Source organism: Vulpes lagopus, chromosome 5, assembly GCF_018345385.1.
Source record: "Vulpes lagopus strain Blue_001 chromosome 5, ASM1834538v1, whole genome shotgun sequence".
In the NCBI taxonomy this organism is placed as follows: domain Eukaryota; kingdom Metazoa; phylum Chordata; class Mammalia; order Carnivora; family Canidae; genus Vulpes; species Vulpes lagopus.
The window spans coordinates 33236904-33250609 of record NC_054828.1 but is presented as its reverse complement, the minus strand read 5'-3'; the positions used below and the strand labels follow the sequence as shown (position 1 = coordinate 33250609).

At 42.1% G+C, this 13706-nt stretch overlaps 1 long non-coding RNA gene across 7 annotated transcripts in view; it reads right to left on the bottom strand.

Moving 5' to 3' along the window:
• Nucleotides 1–13706, bottom strand: part of LOC121490987 — a 138019-nt gene that overhangs the window by 101914 nt on the left and 22399 nt on the right. For 6 of the 7 annotated variants that reach the window (XR_005987820.1, XR_005987821.1, XR_005987817.1 and 3 more), the window contains one exon: nt 3213–3297. The exons of the other annotated variant lie outside the window; for it this stretch is intronic. This is a non-coding gene — a long non-coding RNA (uncharacterized LOC121490987). The remainder of the gene's footprint in view (nt 1–3212; nt 3298–13706) is intronic. 7 annotated transcript variants of the gene reach the window in all.

The following is a 13706-nucleotide window of genomic DNA, read 5'->3' as shown; positions in this document are numbered from 1 at the left end:
CACTTATGCCCCTCCATCTACCCAGAGGGATGCGGATCTCTACTATCTGTCTGCCTCAAATGATGATGATGATGATAATGATAGCTAACATTTCCTACTCTTTAGCTACTGTTCCTAATACTTCACAAACTCCAGATGATTTTGTCTTCACAACATTATTATTATCCCCATTGCACAGATGAAAAAGCAAGGCTTAGAGAGATTTTATGATTTGGCCAAAGTCACACAGCTAGTAAGTCATACTTAGAGCCTAAGTCCAAACCTGGTAAAGTCTCCAGAGCCCACATAGTACCCATGAGCCTGTATTGCCTATTGATGGGAGTGGTGGGTGTGTGTTTTTCTTCTCCTTTTTCAGGAAAGGCTTTGCTGAATTATAACTGATATACAATTAACTATATATTTAAGAATACAATTTGATGAGTTCTGACATATGTATACAACCATGAAACTGTTGCTGAAATCAAGATAATGAATAAGTCTATCACTCCCCAAAGCTTCCTTGTGCATCCCTCACTTCCCCCACTGCCACCTGTTCCTAGGCAACCAATGATCTGCTTTCTGTCCCTATAGATTAATTTGCATTTCCTAGAATTTTATATATGGAAACAGAGAGTAAGTAGTCTTTTTTTGCCTGACTTCATTTGGCATAATTATTTTGAGGTTCATCCATGTTGTTGTATGTAACAATAGTTCATTCCTTTTTACTGCTGAACAGTATTTGATTGTACAGATTCACTAAATTTACTTATCCATTCACCTCTTGATGGACATTTGACTTATTTCCAGTTTTGGGCTATTACAAATAAAATTACTCTGAACATTCAAGTACAAGTCTTTTTGTGGACATAGGCTTACATTTACTTAGGGTAAATACCTAGGTATGGAATGACTGGATCACATAGTAGGTGTATGTTTAATATTACAAAAAATGACCAAGCCATTTCCAAAATGGTGGTGCCATTTTATATCCCTGCCAGCAATGTATGAGGAGTTCTAGTTGCTCCCCTTTCTTGCCAACATTTGGTATAATTAGTCTTTTTAATTTTAGTCATTCTAGTAGGTATATAGCTTTCTTTTTTAAAAAATATTTTAGTTATTTGAGAAAGAGAGAGAGAGCCACTGTGGGGAGGAGCAGAGGGAGAGGGAGCAGACTCTGCCCTGAGCCCAGAACCTGACATTGGGCTCGGTATCACAACCCTGAGATCATGACCTGAGCTGAAATTGAGAGTTGGATGCTTAACTGACTGAGCCACCCAGGCCCCCTTATGGTAGTTTTTCATGGTGGTTTTAATTTGCATTGACTAATGACTAATCATGTTAAGCATCTTTTCATGTGCTCATTTGCCGTCTATTGACACTGGTGAACTGTTTGCTCGAATTATTTGCCCATTTAAAAAAAAAAGATTGGATTGCTTATATTATTATTATTGAGTTGTAAGAGGTTTTTGTGTTTTTTTTTTGTTTTGTTTTTGTGTTTTTTTAAGATTTATTTATTTGAGAGACAGAGAGAGCATGGGGGGTGGAGGGGTGGAGGGAGACAGAGACCTAAGCAGACTACACTGAGCACAGAGCCTGTCGTGGGCTCAATCTCACGACTCTTGAGAGCACCACCTGAGTTAAAACCAAGAGTCAGACACTTAACCAACTGCACCACTCAGGCACCCAAGTTATGAGAGTTCTTTATATAACCTAGAACATGTTCTTTGTCAGATAAGGTTTTGCAACTTTTCAGATGTCTCACCTTTTCATTTTTGTAACAATGTCTTTTTTAAGTACAGAAGTTTTATATTTTGAATTTTCTTTATAGTGTGGGTTTTTTTCCCCTAGCAATTGCCTGGAGGGAAAATATTTCCTTTCTATTATTGTGGTAAAATATACATAACATAAAAGTTACCATTTTGACTATTTTTAAGTGTATAGTTTAGTCACATTAAATATATCCACACTATTATAGTTCATACTTTTTGAATCCTTTTGAGGGATTTTTGGCAAACTCAAGGTCGCTAAGATTTTCTCCTGTATTTTCCGTTAAAGGCTTTATAGTTTTAGCCTTATGCAGACCAATTTCAAGTCAAATTTGGTGTATGGAATGATCAAGGCTCATTTTTGCATATGGTTAAAAATTTGTTTCTCCATCAGTTGTTGAAAAAAAATTATCCTTTCCATGGGATCCCTGGGTGGCTCAGCGGTTTAGCGCCTGCCATTGGCCCAGGGCATGATCCTGGAGTCCCTGGATTGAGTCCCACATCAGGCATGGAGCCTGCTGTTCTCTCTGCCTGTGTCTCTGCCTCCCTCTCTCTTTGTGTCTTTCCCATTAATAAATAAAATCTTTAAAAAAATTATCCTTTCCCATTAAGTTACACTGACAGTTTGGTAAAAAAAAAAAAAATATATCAATTGGTTGTTTTTTGACTATTTCCCTGGTTTGTTTTCAATTCTTAACTCTTGACAGATTACCTTCTAATGTTCATATGCTGTCTTTGGGGATAAGATCCCCACACTCATCACTCTGCACTGATCTGGATCCTGACCTTCCCTGGTTGGCTGATAGATTTCTTTTTTTTTTTTTTTTTTTGGCTGATAGATTTCTAATGACATTTTCCAGGTCTAACCTAATCCCTTGCCAATCCCAAAATCTGCATTCAGCGTTGCTTCCACCCTCCTTGTCTGGGCTCTGTGCCTGGTACCCAGGACCTGCTGCTGCCCATGGTCTTGATACTGTCAGAGTCCTGGAGGGCAAGAGCTACAGATGCATCCTTCGCTAGAACACAGGATTTCCCAGCCAGTTACTAAGGAAATCCTTACATGGAAGACTAGAGACACAGCCTTCACAGCAATGACATGGCTACCAGACCTTCTCAGGACCTCACTGGTTATTGGCATCAACCCAGTTGTGAACCCTAGTTAGATCAGAAATAAGATTTAAAGAAAAATATTGATGGATAAAACTGAACAAGGGAAATGCAGAGCCTTGCAGATCAGTGCTCTTCCACAAGGAAAGAAAATCCTTTTAAGGATAGAACTATTGGAGTCTGTGTATCCACGTATGACCTAGAGGCAGAAGGACCACAATGCCTCATCAGTCATAATCTCTGGTTAACAAAACCTGGGAGACCCCTTGGAATGACTTTCTTACATTCTGTGGACTTCTCTACCAATATGGATGATGGGAAATGGCTCAAGTTTGCTGGGAGACATCACTTTGTACCTACCTGGGTGGACCCAGGGAACGTTAATCTCAGCAGGGGCTGTGCAGCTTGCCTCCCAGACTGGTTCATGTTAGGGCCTCAAAGTAGCCTGCATGAGTGGAATATTTTTTGGAAGAATTTTATTTCTAATTCAGCTGAAAAGGGTTACTGCACAGAACATTCAAATCAAAGATGAAGCTTTATTATGTAGCAAAAACATTTTCCACAAGGACTAAAGAATCCCTTTAGTTAGCACATCCTCAGGGGAGCACCTGAGAGAAACCGTTCCTAGCACAATATCCCTCCATTCCCAAGAGGCTGAAAGGGCAGGCACCATGAATACACATGTTGTTTTACATGGGCACTGGGCCCTGTGTTGTTTTTCCAGCCACTACATTTACAAGCCAATAGCTCTAATCTGGGAGGTGGTCAGACATGGGGGCAGAGAGTTTTATTTTAGGGTTGTTCATCTCAGTTCGTTCGTTCATTCATTCATTTATTCATTCATTCATTCACACTGAGTCCTAACCAAAGTCCCTATGACCCCTGGCAGGAAGTCACACACCTACTTTCCTGGAAATGCACACAGTCTGCCTCCCTTGTGGGCTGTGTCCAATGGATAGACTGCATGGGTATAATTGTTGGGGAAATATAGGGAAGGGGGGAGGCATGGATTAGCATCATCACAGACTCATGAGGCACTTGGCCACAGGATTTATCCTAGAAGAAAGTAGACTAAGACTCATCCCTTTCCCAGGTCTGCTCGGGAACAGAAGTGAATCAAAGAGGCTTATGGCTGAGGCTCGACTGTGACATTACAGGACTTTAGGGACTTTTATGGCTTCTCAGGCTGTCACTTCCCTGACATAAGGTGCTGTGAGTACCATGTGGGAAACATAACCTCTGCTGCTCTGGAAAATGATGAGGGTAAGAAAACAGAAAAGTTTCTCATAGTAAATAAAGTCTTATTTAAAATGAAGACTTTGGGACGCCTGGGTGACTCAGCGGTTGAGCATATGCCTCTGGCTCAGGGTGTGATCCCTGTTGGGGGATCAAGTCCTGGTGAGGGGAATCAAGTCCTGGTGGGGGGATCAAGTCCTGCATCAGGCTCCCTGCAAGGAGCCTGCTTCTCCCTCTACCTGTGTCTCTGCCTCTCTCTGTGTGTCTGTCATGAATAAATAAATAAAAATCTTAAAAAAAAAAAAAAAGAAATAAAATGAAGACTTTTAGGACATACTTCCCTATATGCCCAAGTTTCTGGCCAAACTCAGCAGATTAAGCTGAGGCTTTTGTGTTTTGAAATACAAATCATGTTATGAGAAGAGCACATCTTTAGAGTTAGACATATCTGAATTTAAGTCCTAGCTTGCAGGTATCATTTGAGTGAGTCTGAGAAGTCCCTTACCTTTGTTTATTCATCTATAGAATAGAATATTACCTATCTCATTGTATTGTTATGAGGGTTACTATTTTAATAATAGCTACTTTAAATCAATTATTTATTATGTGCAAACTACCGTGTTAAACTATTTAATCTGAACTCATTATTTAAATAGTATAATGTTTGCAAAGTACCCAGTACAGTGTAAAACACAAAGTTGATGCTCAGGAAATGGTAGTTGCTGCTACTGCATTATTTCAGTGATACTGTTGTTCCTCTTGCTTCCCTCCTTCCCAAACTATTGATGCCTAAACTTGAGAAATGTGGCTGAAAACAGAGTCATCTCTGGAAAAGAGGAAACACTGGCATTGAAATGAATCCCAAAGTATAAATGACTGATGATGGAACCTTTTCTGAGAAAGGGAAAGGATGCAAGGAACGGTAATGGGACAGGAGTGAGTAAATAAGATAAACTATGCTGGCCCTGCCTAATTCACCCACCTGCAAGGGAGCTGGGGAGATTCAAAATGAGTTTTCACAGGCCAACAGGGGACTTTCTGTACATTTGCTTTTAAGCCTGGTTGAGGGGAGATGAAAGGGCGTGTCATAGAGAGCCCAGGAGAATTCTGCGTTATTGAATTTTGAAGAGCATCTGGGATGAGGGAGATGGAAGTCCCTGAATCCAAGTGAACCTCTGTAAGGGCTGTTGGGGCAATGAGCATAATCTATCTCAGAGATGTCTCTGGCCATTTTAGTTCAGACTCACATCCTTCTACCCTGGGTGACTCCACAGTTTGGGGGACACTGAAATGGACAGAATTATCCAGTAGTGGAGTCCTGAAGAGATTCCAGTGGGTGTACAGCTGGTTGGGCTGTCCCTCAGGTGCTTGCCACAGGCCACAAAGGCTGAGCTTCTCATAAAAGTATTCCGGTAGTCTGTTTCCATAACTTATAGCAGCTTCTTCTAGGAAGCAAACATCTTTGAGGGCAATTATAGAAAGCCTGTAGAATTCTCCATTATAAGGCAGTATTGAAGCAAAGTGAAACACTTCTGAGAAAGAGTTCTGGGAAGTTTGTGTATACATCCCCCAAAGATCTTATATTAAAATAAACTTCTTCCTGTCGGCCCATACGCGTAAGAATGCAGGCCCCACAAAGGTTATAATGTTTGAGCTTCTATCACTTTAGGAAGATAGATCCATATGTTTATGCATTTTTATTTTGTTTTGGTTTTGGTTGTAAAATTACTATTTTTTATATAAATCTCAATACACTCTGAGTGCCACTTCCAGAAATGAATATAAAGAATCATGACCTATCAAATAGTCAAAATCCAGAACACAGACAACACCAAATGCTGGCAAGGACATGGAGCAACAGGGCCCCTGATTCATTGCTCATGGAAATATGAAATGGTACAGCCACTTTGGGAGACCATTTGGCAGTTTCTTAAAAAACTAAACATATTCTTATCATACAATTCAGCAATCATACTCCTTGATATTTATCCAAAGGAATAAAAAATGTATATCCACAAAAACTTATATATGCATATTTACAGCAATTTTATTCCTTACTGCCAAAACTTGGAAGCAACCAAGATTTCTTTGGTAGGTGGAGAGATAAGTAAATTGTGGTATCTCCACACAATGGAATATGATTCAGCATTTAAATTTAACATTAAACCACAAAAGATGGGGAGGAAATTTAAGTATATATTACTAAGTGAATAAAGCTAATCTGTAAAAGCTACATACTCCACAATTCCAACTATATGACATCTGGGAAAAGATAAAACTATGATGAGAAAAAGGTAAAAAGTTAAAATATAAGTGGTTTCAGGGGTTAGAGAAAGAGAGGAATGAATGGGTGGAACACAGAGGTTGTGGCAATTAAACTACTCTACAGAGTAGGATACCCTAATGGGAGCTACATGTCATTATACATTTGTCCGAACCCATAAAATTTAAAACACCAGGAATACACCCTAATGTAAACTATGGACTTTGGGTGATTATAATATGCCAATGTAGGTTCATCAATTGTAACAAATGTACCACTCTGCTGGGGGAGACTGATAATGAGGGAAGCTATGCAGGTGTGGCGGTAGAGAGTATACAGAAAATTTTTTTTTAAGAATTTATTTATTCATGAGAGAGAGAGAGAGAGAAAGATAAAGAGAGAGAGAGAGAGAGGCAGAGACACAGCAGAGGGAGAAGCAGGCTCCATGCAGGAAGCCCAATGTGGGACTCGATCCCGGGACTCCAGGATCAGACCCTGGGCTGAAGGCGGCGCTAAACCGCTGTGCCACCTGGGCTGCCTGAAAATTTCTGTGTCTTCCTCTCCGTTTTGCTGTGAACCTGAAACTGCTCTAAAATATAAAGTCTCTTTAAAAAAAAGTGATTGTGGTCTTTATGGTTACAATAATAATAATAAAAAATAACAGACCCCTTCAGTGTTAAAACCATCTGCCCAAAGTTCCACAAGTTGCCAGAAGATCTGTAGGAAGGGGGTAGCATTGTTGAGGAAGGAGGAAAGATCACCAGGCTGCTCAGATCATATCTGATGGTTCATTTCCTCCTTTCCTCTCTCCCTCATCCATTCCTTCATTCATCAAATCCTTAGTGAGCAGCTACTTTGTGCCATGCATTCGGCCAGGTACTAGGGTTACAGTAATGAATAAAACAGAAATCCCTGCCTTCTTGTAGCTTAATTTCTTGGGAGGGAGACAGCATGGGCAGAGGGCCTAAGGTGGGAATGTGCCCTGGATGTTGCAGCAACCGTGAGGATATCATGTGGCTGGGCCAGAAGGGTCACTGGGAGAATTGGGGAGTGACAGAAATGAACCATGTGGGCCTGGCAGGTCACTATCAGAGCTTGGCTTTACTCTGAGTGAGGTGGGGGAGCCACTAGGAGGATGTGCACGGGGAGTGACTTGGGCCATCCTGCATGATAAAAGAGTGCCTCTGGCTGCTGTGTGGAGAATAGATTTCGGGGGGCATGAGTGGGAGCAGTGCCTCCAGTTAGTCTGGGCGAAAAATGGCATTGGCTGGACCAGGATGAAGGGCAGTGAAGGGACTAAAAATGTTGTTCCAGTTCAGGACATGTGTTTTGTTTTGAAGATGTATTTATTTTAGAGACAGAGACAAAGACAGAGTGGGGGGAGGGGCAGAGAGAATATTCCAGCAGACTCCCCACTGAGCACGGAGCCCCATGCAGAGCTTGATCCCACCACCCATGAGACCATGATCTGAGCTGAAACCAAGAGTTGGACACTCAACCAACTAAGCTACCCAGGTGCTCCAGTTCAGGACATGCTTTGAAGGTAGTGCTGGTAAGATTTGCTGACAGATGGAATGTATGGTGCTACCAGGACCCAACTTGGTTGAACTGAGTTTTCATTTAATGGAGAAGACTGGCCCTCTAGGTTTTTGGACAGCAAGCACCAAATCCCACGTACACAAAACTACAAATTGGTATTTTTCTGGAAGTGTGTGCAGACCAGAAGGAACTGCTGTAGAACTGGGTTTTGAAAGCATGGGGGCTGGGATCTCAGTATAAGAAGCTATCCTTCAGATCAGGACCTATTCATGGGTAAAGCGCTCCAGCAGTCTCAACTCAGGACTCAAATTTTAGTGACATAGCAAAGAGTAGGCCTACCTTGGGCCACAAGGTCAACTGTGGACAGTGCCCCTCAGATGAATGGTGGGGGTAGATACTTCACTAGAGTCCAATTGAGTTTTGAGATCAAAGAAACAGGGGGAAATGGGTGCTCAACAGGGAAACACCTGAGTGGAATCCAATGCTTACACCTGATTCCAGCATAGAGTTTATGAGGTGAAAGGAATGGAAACTCAGGTTTTGACTGACCTAGCAGTGGGCAGGGAAGGATCAGGTGGCTTCAGAGTGCTGACCTAATCTGGGCTCTGCTGTTCCCTAGCTGTGCTGTTCAGGCTAGTGATTAACCTCCTTCGGTGCAGCCGCATGTGGACTACAACAAAGACTGTAACCCTTGTCTTTACCACTTAGGTAGTTTCTTCTACTACCTCTTCCCCCCCAAACCCACATAAATTCATAGCCTTATTCGTAAAGGTGTATAATGTGCATTAGGTTTCTTGAAATTTTGAGACGATCTGAGGATGGGATATGCAGATGTGGTGTCAGAGGGGGCTGGAAGCGAGGAGTGACTGAAGCAAAGTATGAGGAAGAACATAAATTGCAGGGCACAGAGAGAATGCAACAGCATTTTATAGGCAGGATTAAGAGAATCTTAACATTCTCTCCTATTGTTCACTTTCTGCCTTTATTAAGTCCAAAGAATCTGCGTCCTCTGGAGGGCTTGATACACCTGGTATTTTTTAAGCTTCCAGATACAGTACCAGTTGCTACACTGTCACCTTGAATTCCCCATTGGGGGTGCTGCGCAGGCAGTAAATTGCACTGGATTTCTCCTGAATCCACACTGAGCACTCGGTTCCTGGAGCGTCCCCCTCCTCCCCAGCGCTTATGCCCACTTACATTTCATACCATCCTATTTAGCACTTGATTACATATTGCCTTGAATTGTTCTCCAGCCCACTCTGATCAGAGCCTCCCACCTCCCAGCCCGCCTACTCCTACCTCCCAGTATGCTGGGTTTTCAACCTTCTCCAAACCTAGTCTCTCCCTTGCCATTTTCTGTCATTGTATCAAATCACCCTTCTTCATTTCCCTCTCCTTTTAGCCCAAGCTTCCTGAAGCATCTCCCGTCAGCCCAATCCTGCTGCTGCTCCTGTCTGGCTGTACCCTAGCCTGATCAGGCCGGCTCTTCCTTCTGACATCTGGGCTCCTGGGCTCTTGAGCTCCGCTGGAAAAAATCACAGCCCACGCAAACTGGCGCTACTACAAAGTCATCATCTGCAGCCTCAGCAGGCTGCTGAGCTGCCTGGAAACCCTTCTTAGCATCCTCAGCAGCAAACTCTCCCTTTCCTCAGAGTGGCTTTTCTAAGCATCTCCCACCCCTTGAGCTTTGCTGAGAAAATACAGGCCATCAGGTAGGAATTCCCTCATCTTCACATACCCACACTTCTGCCCCAGCAGGAAAAATATCTTTCCCTCCTTCATCGTCCTTGCTTCCCCCTGTCTTGGAGGCTTTGGGATCTCCTCATCTGGGCCAAGGGAAGCCCTCCCAAATGTTCTGTAGCCTTGGCACCACCTTGGCTTCCCCAGATCCCCCGCCCCTGCCTTCTGTCTCCATATCATTCTGTCTTTCTCCTGAGCACACAAACATGTTCCCTCTCCACCATGCTGAGATTCTTCTCCTTCCCAGCCAAAGTCCACAGAAAAGTATGCTCGTTCAGGCCATAGTCCAACATGACTGCAATCATGTGCAAAGGACATGAATGACCTTCTCATTGTGAAGTCCATGGCCACTACTGCAGCCCATCTTACTTGACCTTGCTGAAGCTATGACACTATTGAAGCTTCTACTCTTCTTGTTTCTTTCCCTTCTCTGGATTATCAGCTCTGGGCTAATACTCTGTTCTGCTTCACACCCCTCCCCCCATTTCAATCTTGTTAGACTCTGCTTCTCCTTTCGGCTGCTCACCTGCAGATGATCCTTCAGGCACTGGCCATGAACTGTGGTATGAAATTCAGGTTCCTCTGGACAGCAGCCAAGGGCTTTCACCATTTGGCTCCTGCCTCCTCTCCTCCCTATCACATGACTTATCTCCTCCTCCACTGGCCACATTCTCCAATCTCTGTACCTTTAGTGCATTTCTTTCCTCCTTTCTTTTTGCCTCACCAGCAGAACTTGTATTTATCTTTTAGGGATCAGCTCAGGTGTTGTCTCATTTCTTATGTCCTTCTTTCATGATCACACCTCATCTAAATTTCCAGAACACTCTGAGCATGTCTTAGTCTTAGCAGTTATCACATAATATGGAAATGATCTGTGTCTGCTCCACTAATCTGTCAGGGCCTTAAGGCTGGAGACTGGATCTCTTAGCCCCCATATGCTTTGGCATATCTTGGCATATAATGAATGCTCAATTCATTAATGTTTGTTGAATGAGTGAATGTATTAGTTATTATTCTCAACAGGCTACTACTATAGGGTAGTGAATGTGATCAGTCTTCTCAGAGCAATTGACAAATATATAAGAAACACAGACATACACACATCCCATTTATAAATACAGTTGTAGTAAAACACCTATAACATAAACATTTAAAGTGTGAAATTTAGGGACATTTAGTACCTTCACAATGTTGTGCAACCATCATCACCTTCTAGTTCCAGAACATTTTTATCACCCCCAAAAAGGGTTCCTGTACTTATTTAGCATCATTTTCCATTCCTATGTCCCTCTAGCTCCTGGCAACCACTAATCTGCTTTCTGTCTCCAAGGATTTGTCTAGTCTGGATATTTCATATAAAGTAAAATCATAAAATAAGTAGAATCATTTCATATAAGTAGAGTCATATAAGTATCTTTTGTGTCTGGCTTCTTTCACTTAGTGTAATTTTTTTAAGGTTCATTCACATTGTAACATGTATCAGCACTTCATCCCTTTTTGTGACTAAATAATATTTCATTGCATGGCTTTACCACATTTTGTTTATCCACTCATCAACTGATGACATGTGGGTTGTTTCCACCTCTTGGCTATGGTGAACAGTGCTGCTATGAAGATTTATGTACATGTTTTTTGTTTGAACACCTGTTTTCAATTCTTTTGGGTATATACCCAGGAGTAGAATTGTTGGGTCATATGGTAATTCTATGTTTAAATTTATTGAGGAACCACCAAACTGTTTTCCATAGCAACTGCACCATTTTACATTTATATTTATATTACCATTTACATTACATGAGGGTTCCAATTTCTCCACATTCTTGCCAACATTTGTTACTTTCCATTTGTTTTTTTTTTTTTTTTTTTTTTTAGCATAGCCATCCTAGTGGGTGTGAGTGGTGGATATATTTTGAGGTATATGCTCAGCTTAAATGATTTCTATCTATAAATGCCTTATTGCCATCTGTAGAGGGTGGCTTTCAACAGCTGCTCATGACTAATGGGACCCTGACCCCTGGTCATAGTTGATTGGATCAGGGATGGATTCCTGAGCCAATTTAAGCTGAAAGAGCTCCTTCCATGGGAGTTTGTGTTTGAGAAAGAGGAATGGGGAGAGAGAGTTGGTTCATATGGCTGGAAGATGAACTTGGGAGCTGTGGGTATCTGCTTTTGATCTCACATGGGGACAGAGCAGAAGAGGGAACTAACTCTTCAGAAAAATATGGGCAAAACACTCAGGAAGAGAGATCATGGAGAGAACACACATCTTTTGAGTTTCTGAAGGTCTGCAAGTTCCCAGTTCTAGTTTTTCCTTAAGCCAGATGTGATTTTTACCCATAGGACCTATAAGACACCTTCCTATTGTAGATAAGCCAATGCCAGTGAATTTCTATTTCTTGCAAGCAAAGCATCCACCAGGGCAACAACCACTCACTGGCTCTTTCGCAATCTACTTGACTTAAAAGAGGCCCTCAAACTGTAGGCTAAAGTAGATGTAAGGCTACTTCTATTTTTTTATGCCTCAAAAATCATTGCTTGTGACCTCAATGACCTTACTCCTGCCCCCCAACCCAATGCAACTTTGGAGGCAAATCCAGTGTATTAATATCATCAAATATTCATGAGGCATCCTCAAGGGCAGGGTGTCCAGCACTTTGCTACCACCTTGATGTGTCTTTTGGCATCTGTTCTAGATTTTTTTCCCCTAATGGGAGAACTCTTTCTTTCAACTCTCCAGGTGTCATGTTTTCTTGTTTTAGTTATCACTGTAAATTTTCCCACTCTTACAGAGTTTTTCAAGGGCAGAAAGGCAACATTGGTGGAGGAAAGGACATTCAACTGGGAGTTTTGAAGAATGAAATCCTAGTCCTACTCCTGCCATTAGCTTTGCTCTGTAATGCTGAGTCAGTTGTGAGACTCTCTTGATCTGTTTTCCCATCTGTGGAAGTGGGAGAGAAAAATAATACTTTCTCTGCCTACTTCACAGAGATGCAAGCTAAAATTAGGTCATGGATGTGAACATTTTATGAGGCAAAAATATATAAATTGTTATAACCATAATGGTAATGAACTCCCTTGATTTCTATCCCACTCCCAGACAGCAAGTTCAAGGTCTTCACTCAATAATTACTTGAATTTAGCTCTTGGTTGCTTATTTCCTTCTTAAAATGTGGCTTTGTGGGGCACGTGGGTGGCTCAGTTAAGTGCCTAACTCTTGATTTCAGCTCAGGTCATGATCACAGTGTTGAGCGATCAAACTCCAAGTCGGGCTCCATGCTTGGTGTGGAGCCTGCTTAAGATTCTCTCCCTCTGCCTGTCTCCCCCCCACAAAAAAAAGTGGCTTTGTATTTTCATTCATTTTTCTTTTTTTAAAAGATTTTATTAATAAAAAAAAAAGATTTTATTTATTTATTTATTTATTTATTTATTTATTTGAGACACAGAGAGAGAGAGAGAGAGGCAGAGACACAGGCAGAGGGAAAAGCAGGCTCCATGCAGGGAGCCTGACCTGGGACTCTGGGTCTCTAGGATCAGGCCCTGGGCTGAAGGCAGTGCTAAACCGCTGAGGCACCCAGGCCGCCTTCATTGTTCTTGAACACTTATGATAAATACTTTTTATTTTTTAAAAATATTTTATTTATTTACTCATGAGAGACACAGAGAGCCGCAGAGGGAGAAGCAGACTCCCTGCAGGGAGCCTGATGTGGGACTCGATTCGGGATCCTGGGACCCCGGGGTCATGCCCTGGGCTGCAGGCAGGTGCTAAACCGCTGAGCCACCCGGGCTGCCCGATAAATACTTTTTAAAATGTGGGTGGTGCAGTCAGCTAAGCGTTCAACTCTTGGTTTCAGCTCAGGTCATGGTCTCAAGGTCCTGAGATCCAGCCCTGCATGTGGCTCCACTCTAATCACAAGTCTGGAGTCTGTTTGCCCTCCCACCTCCCTCACTTCACTAGTGCACACACACACACACTCTCTCTCTTTCTAAAATAAATAAATAAATCTTTTTAAAAAATTACAAATAAAGGAAACACAAGATGTGCATCTTATACTTTTTAAGGCAGGCTAACTTATTGC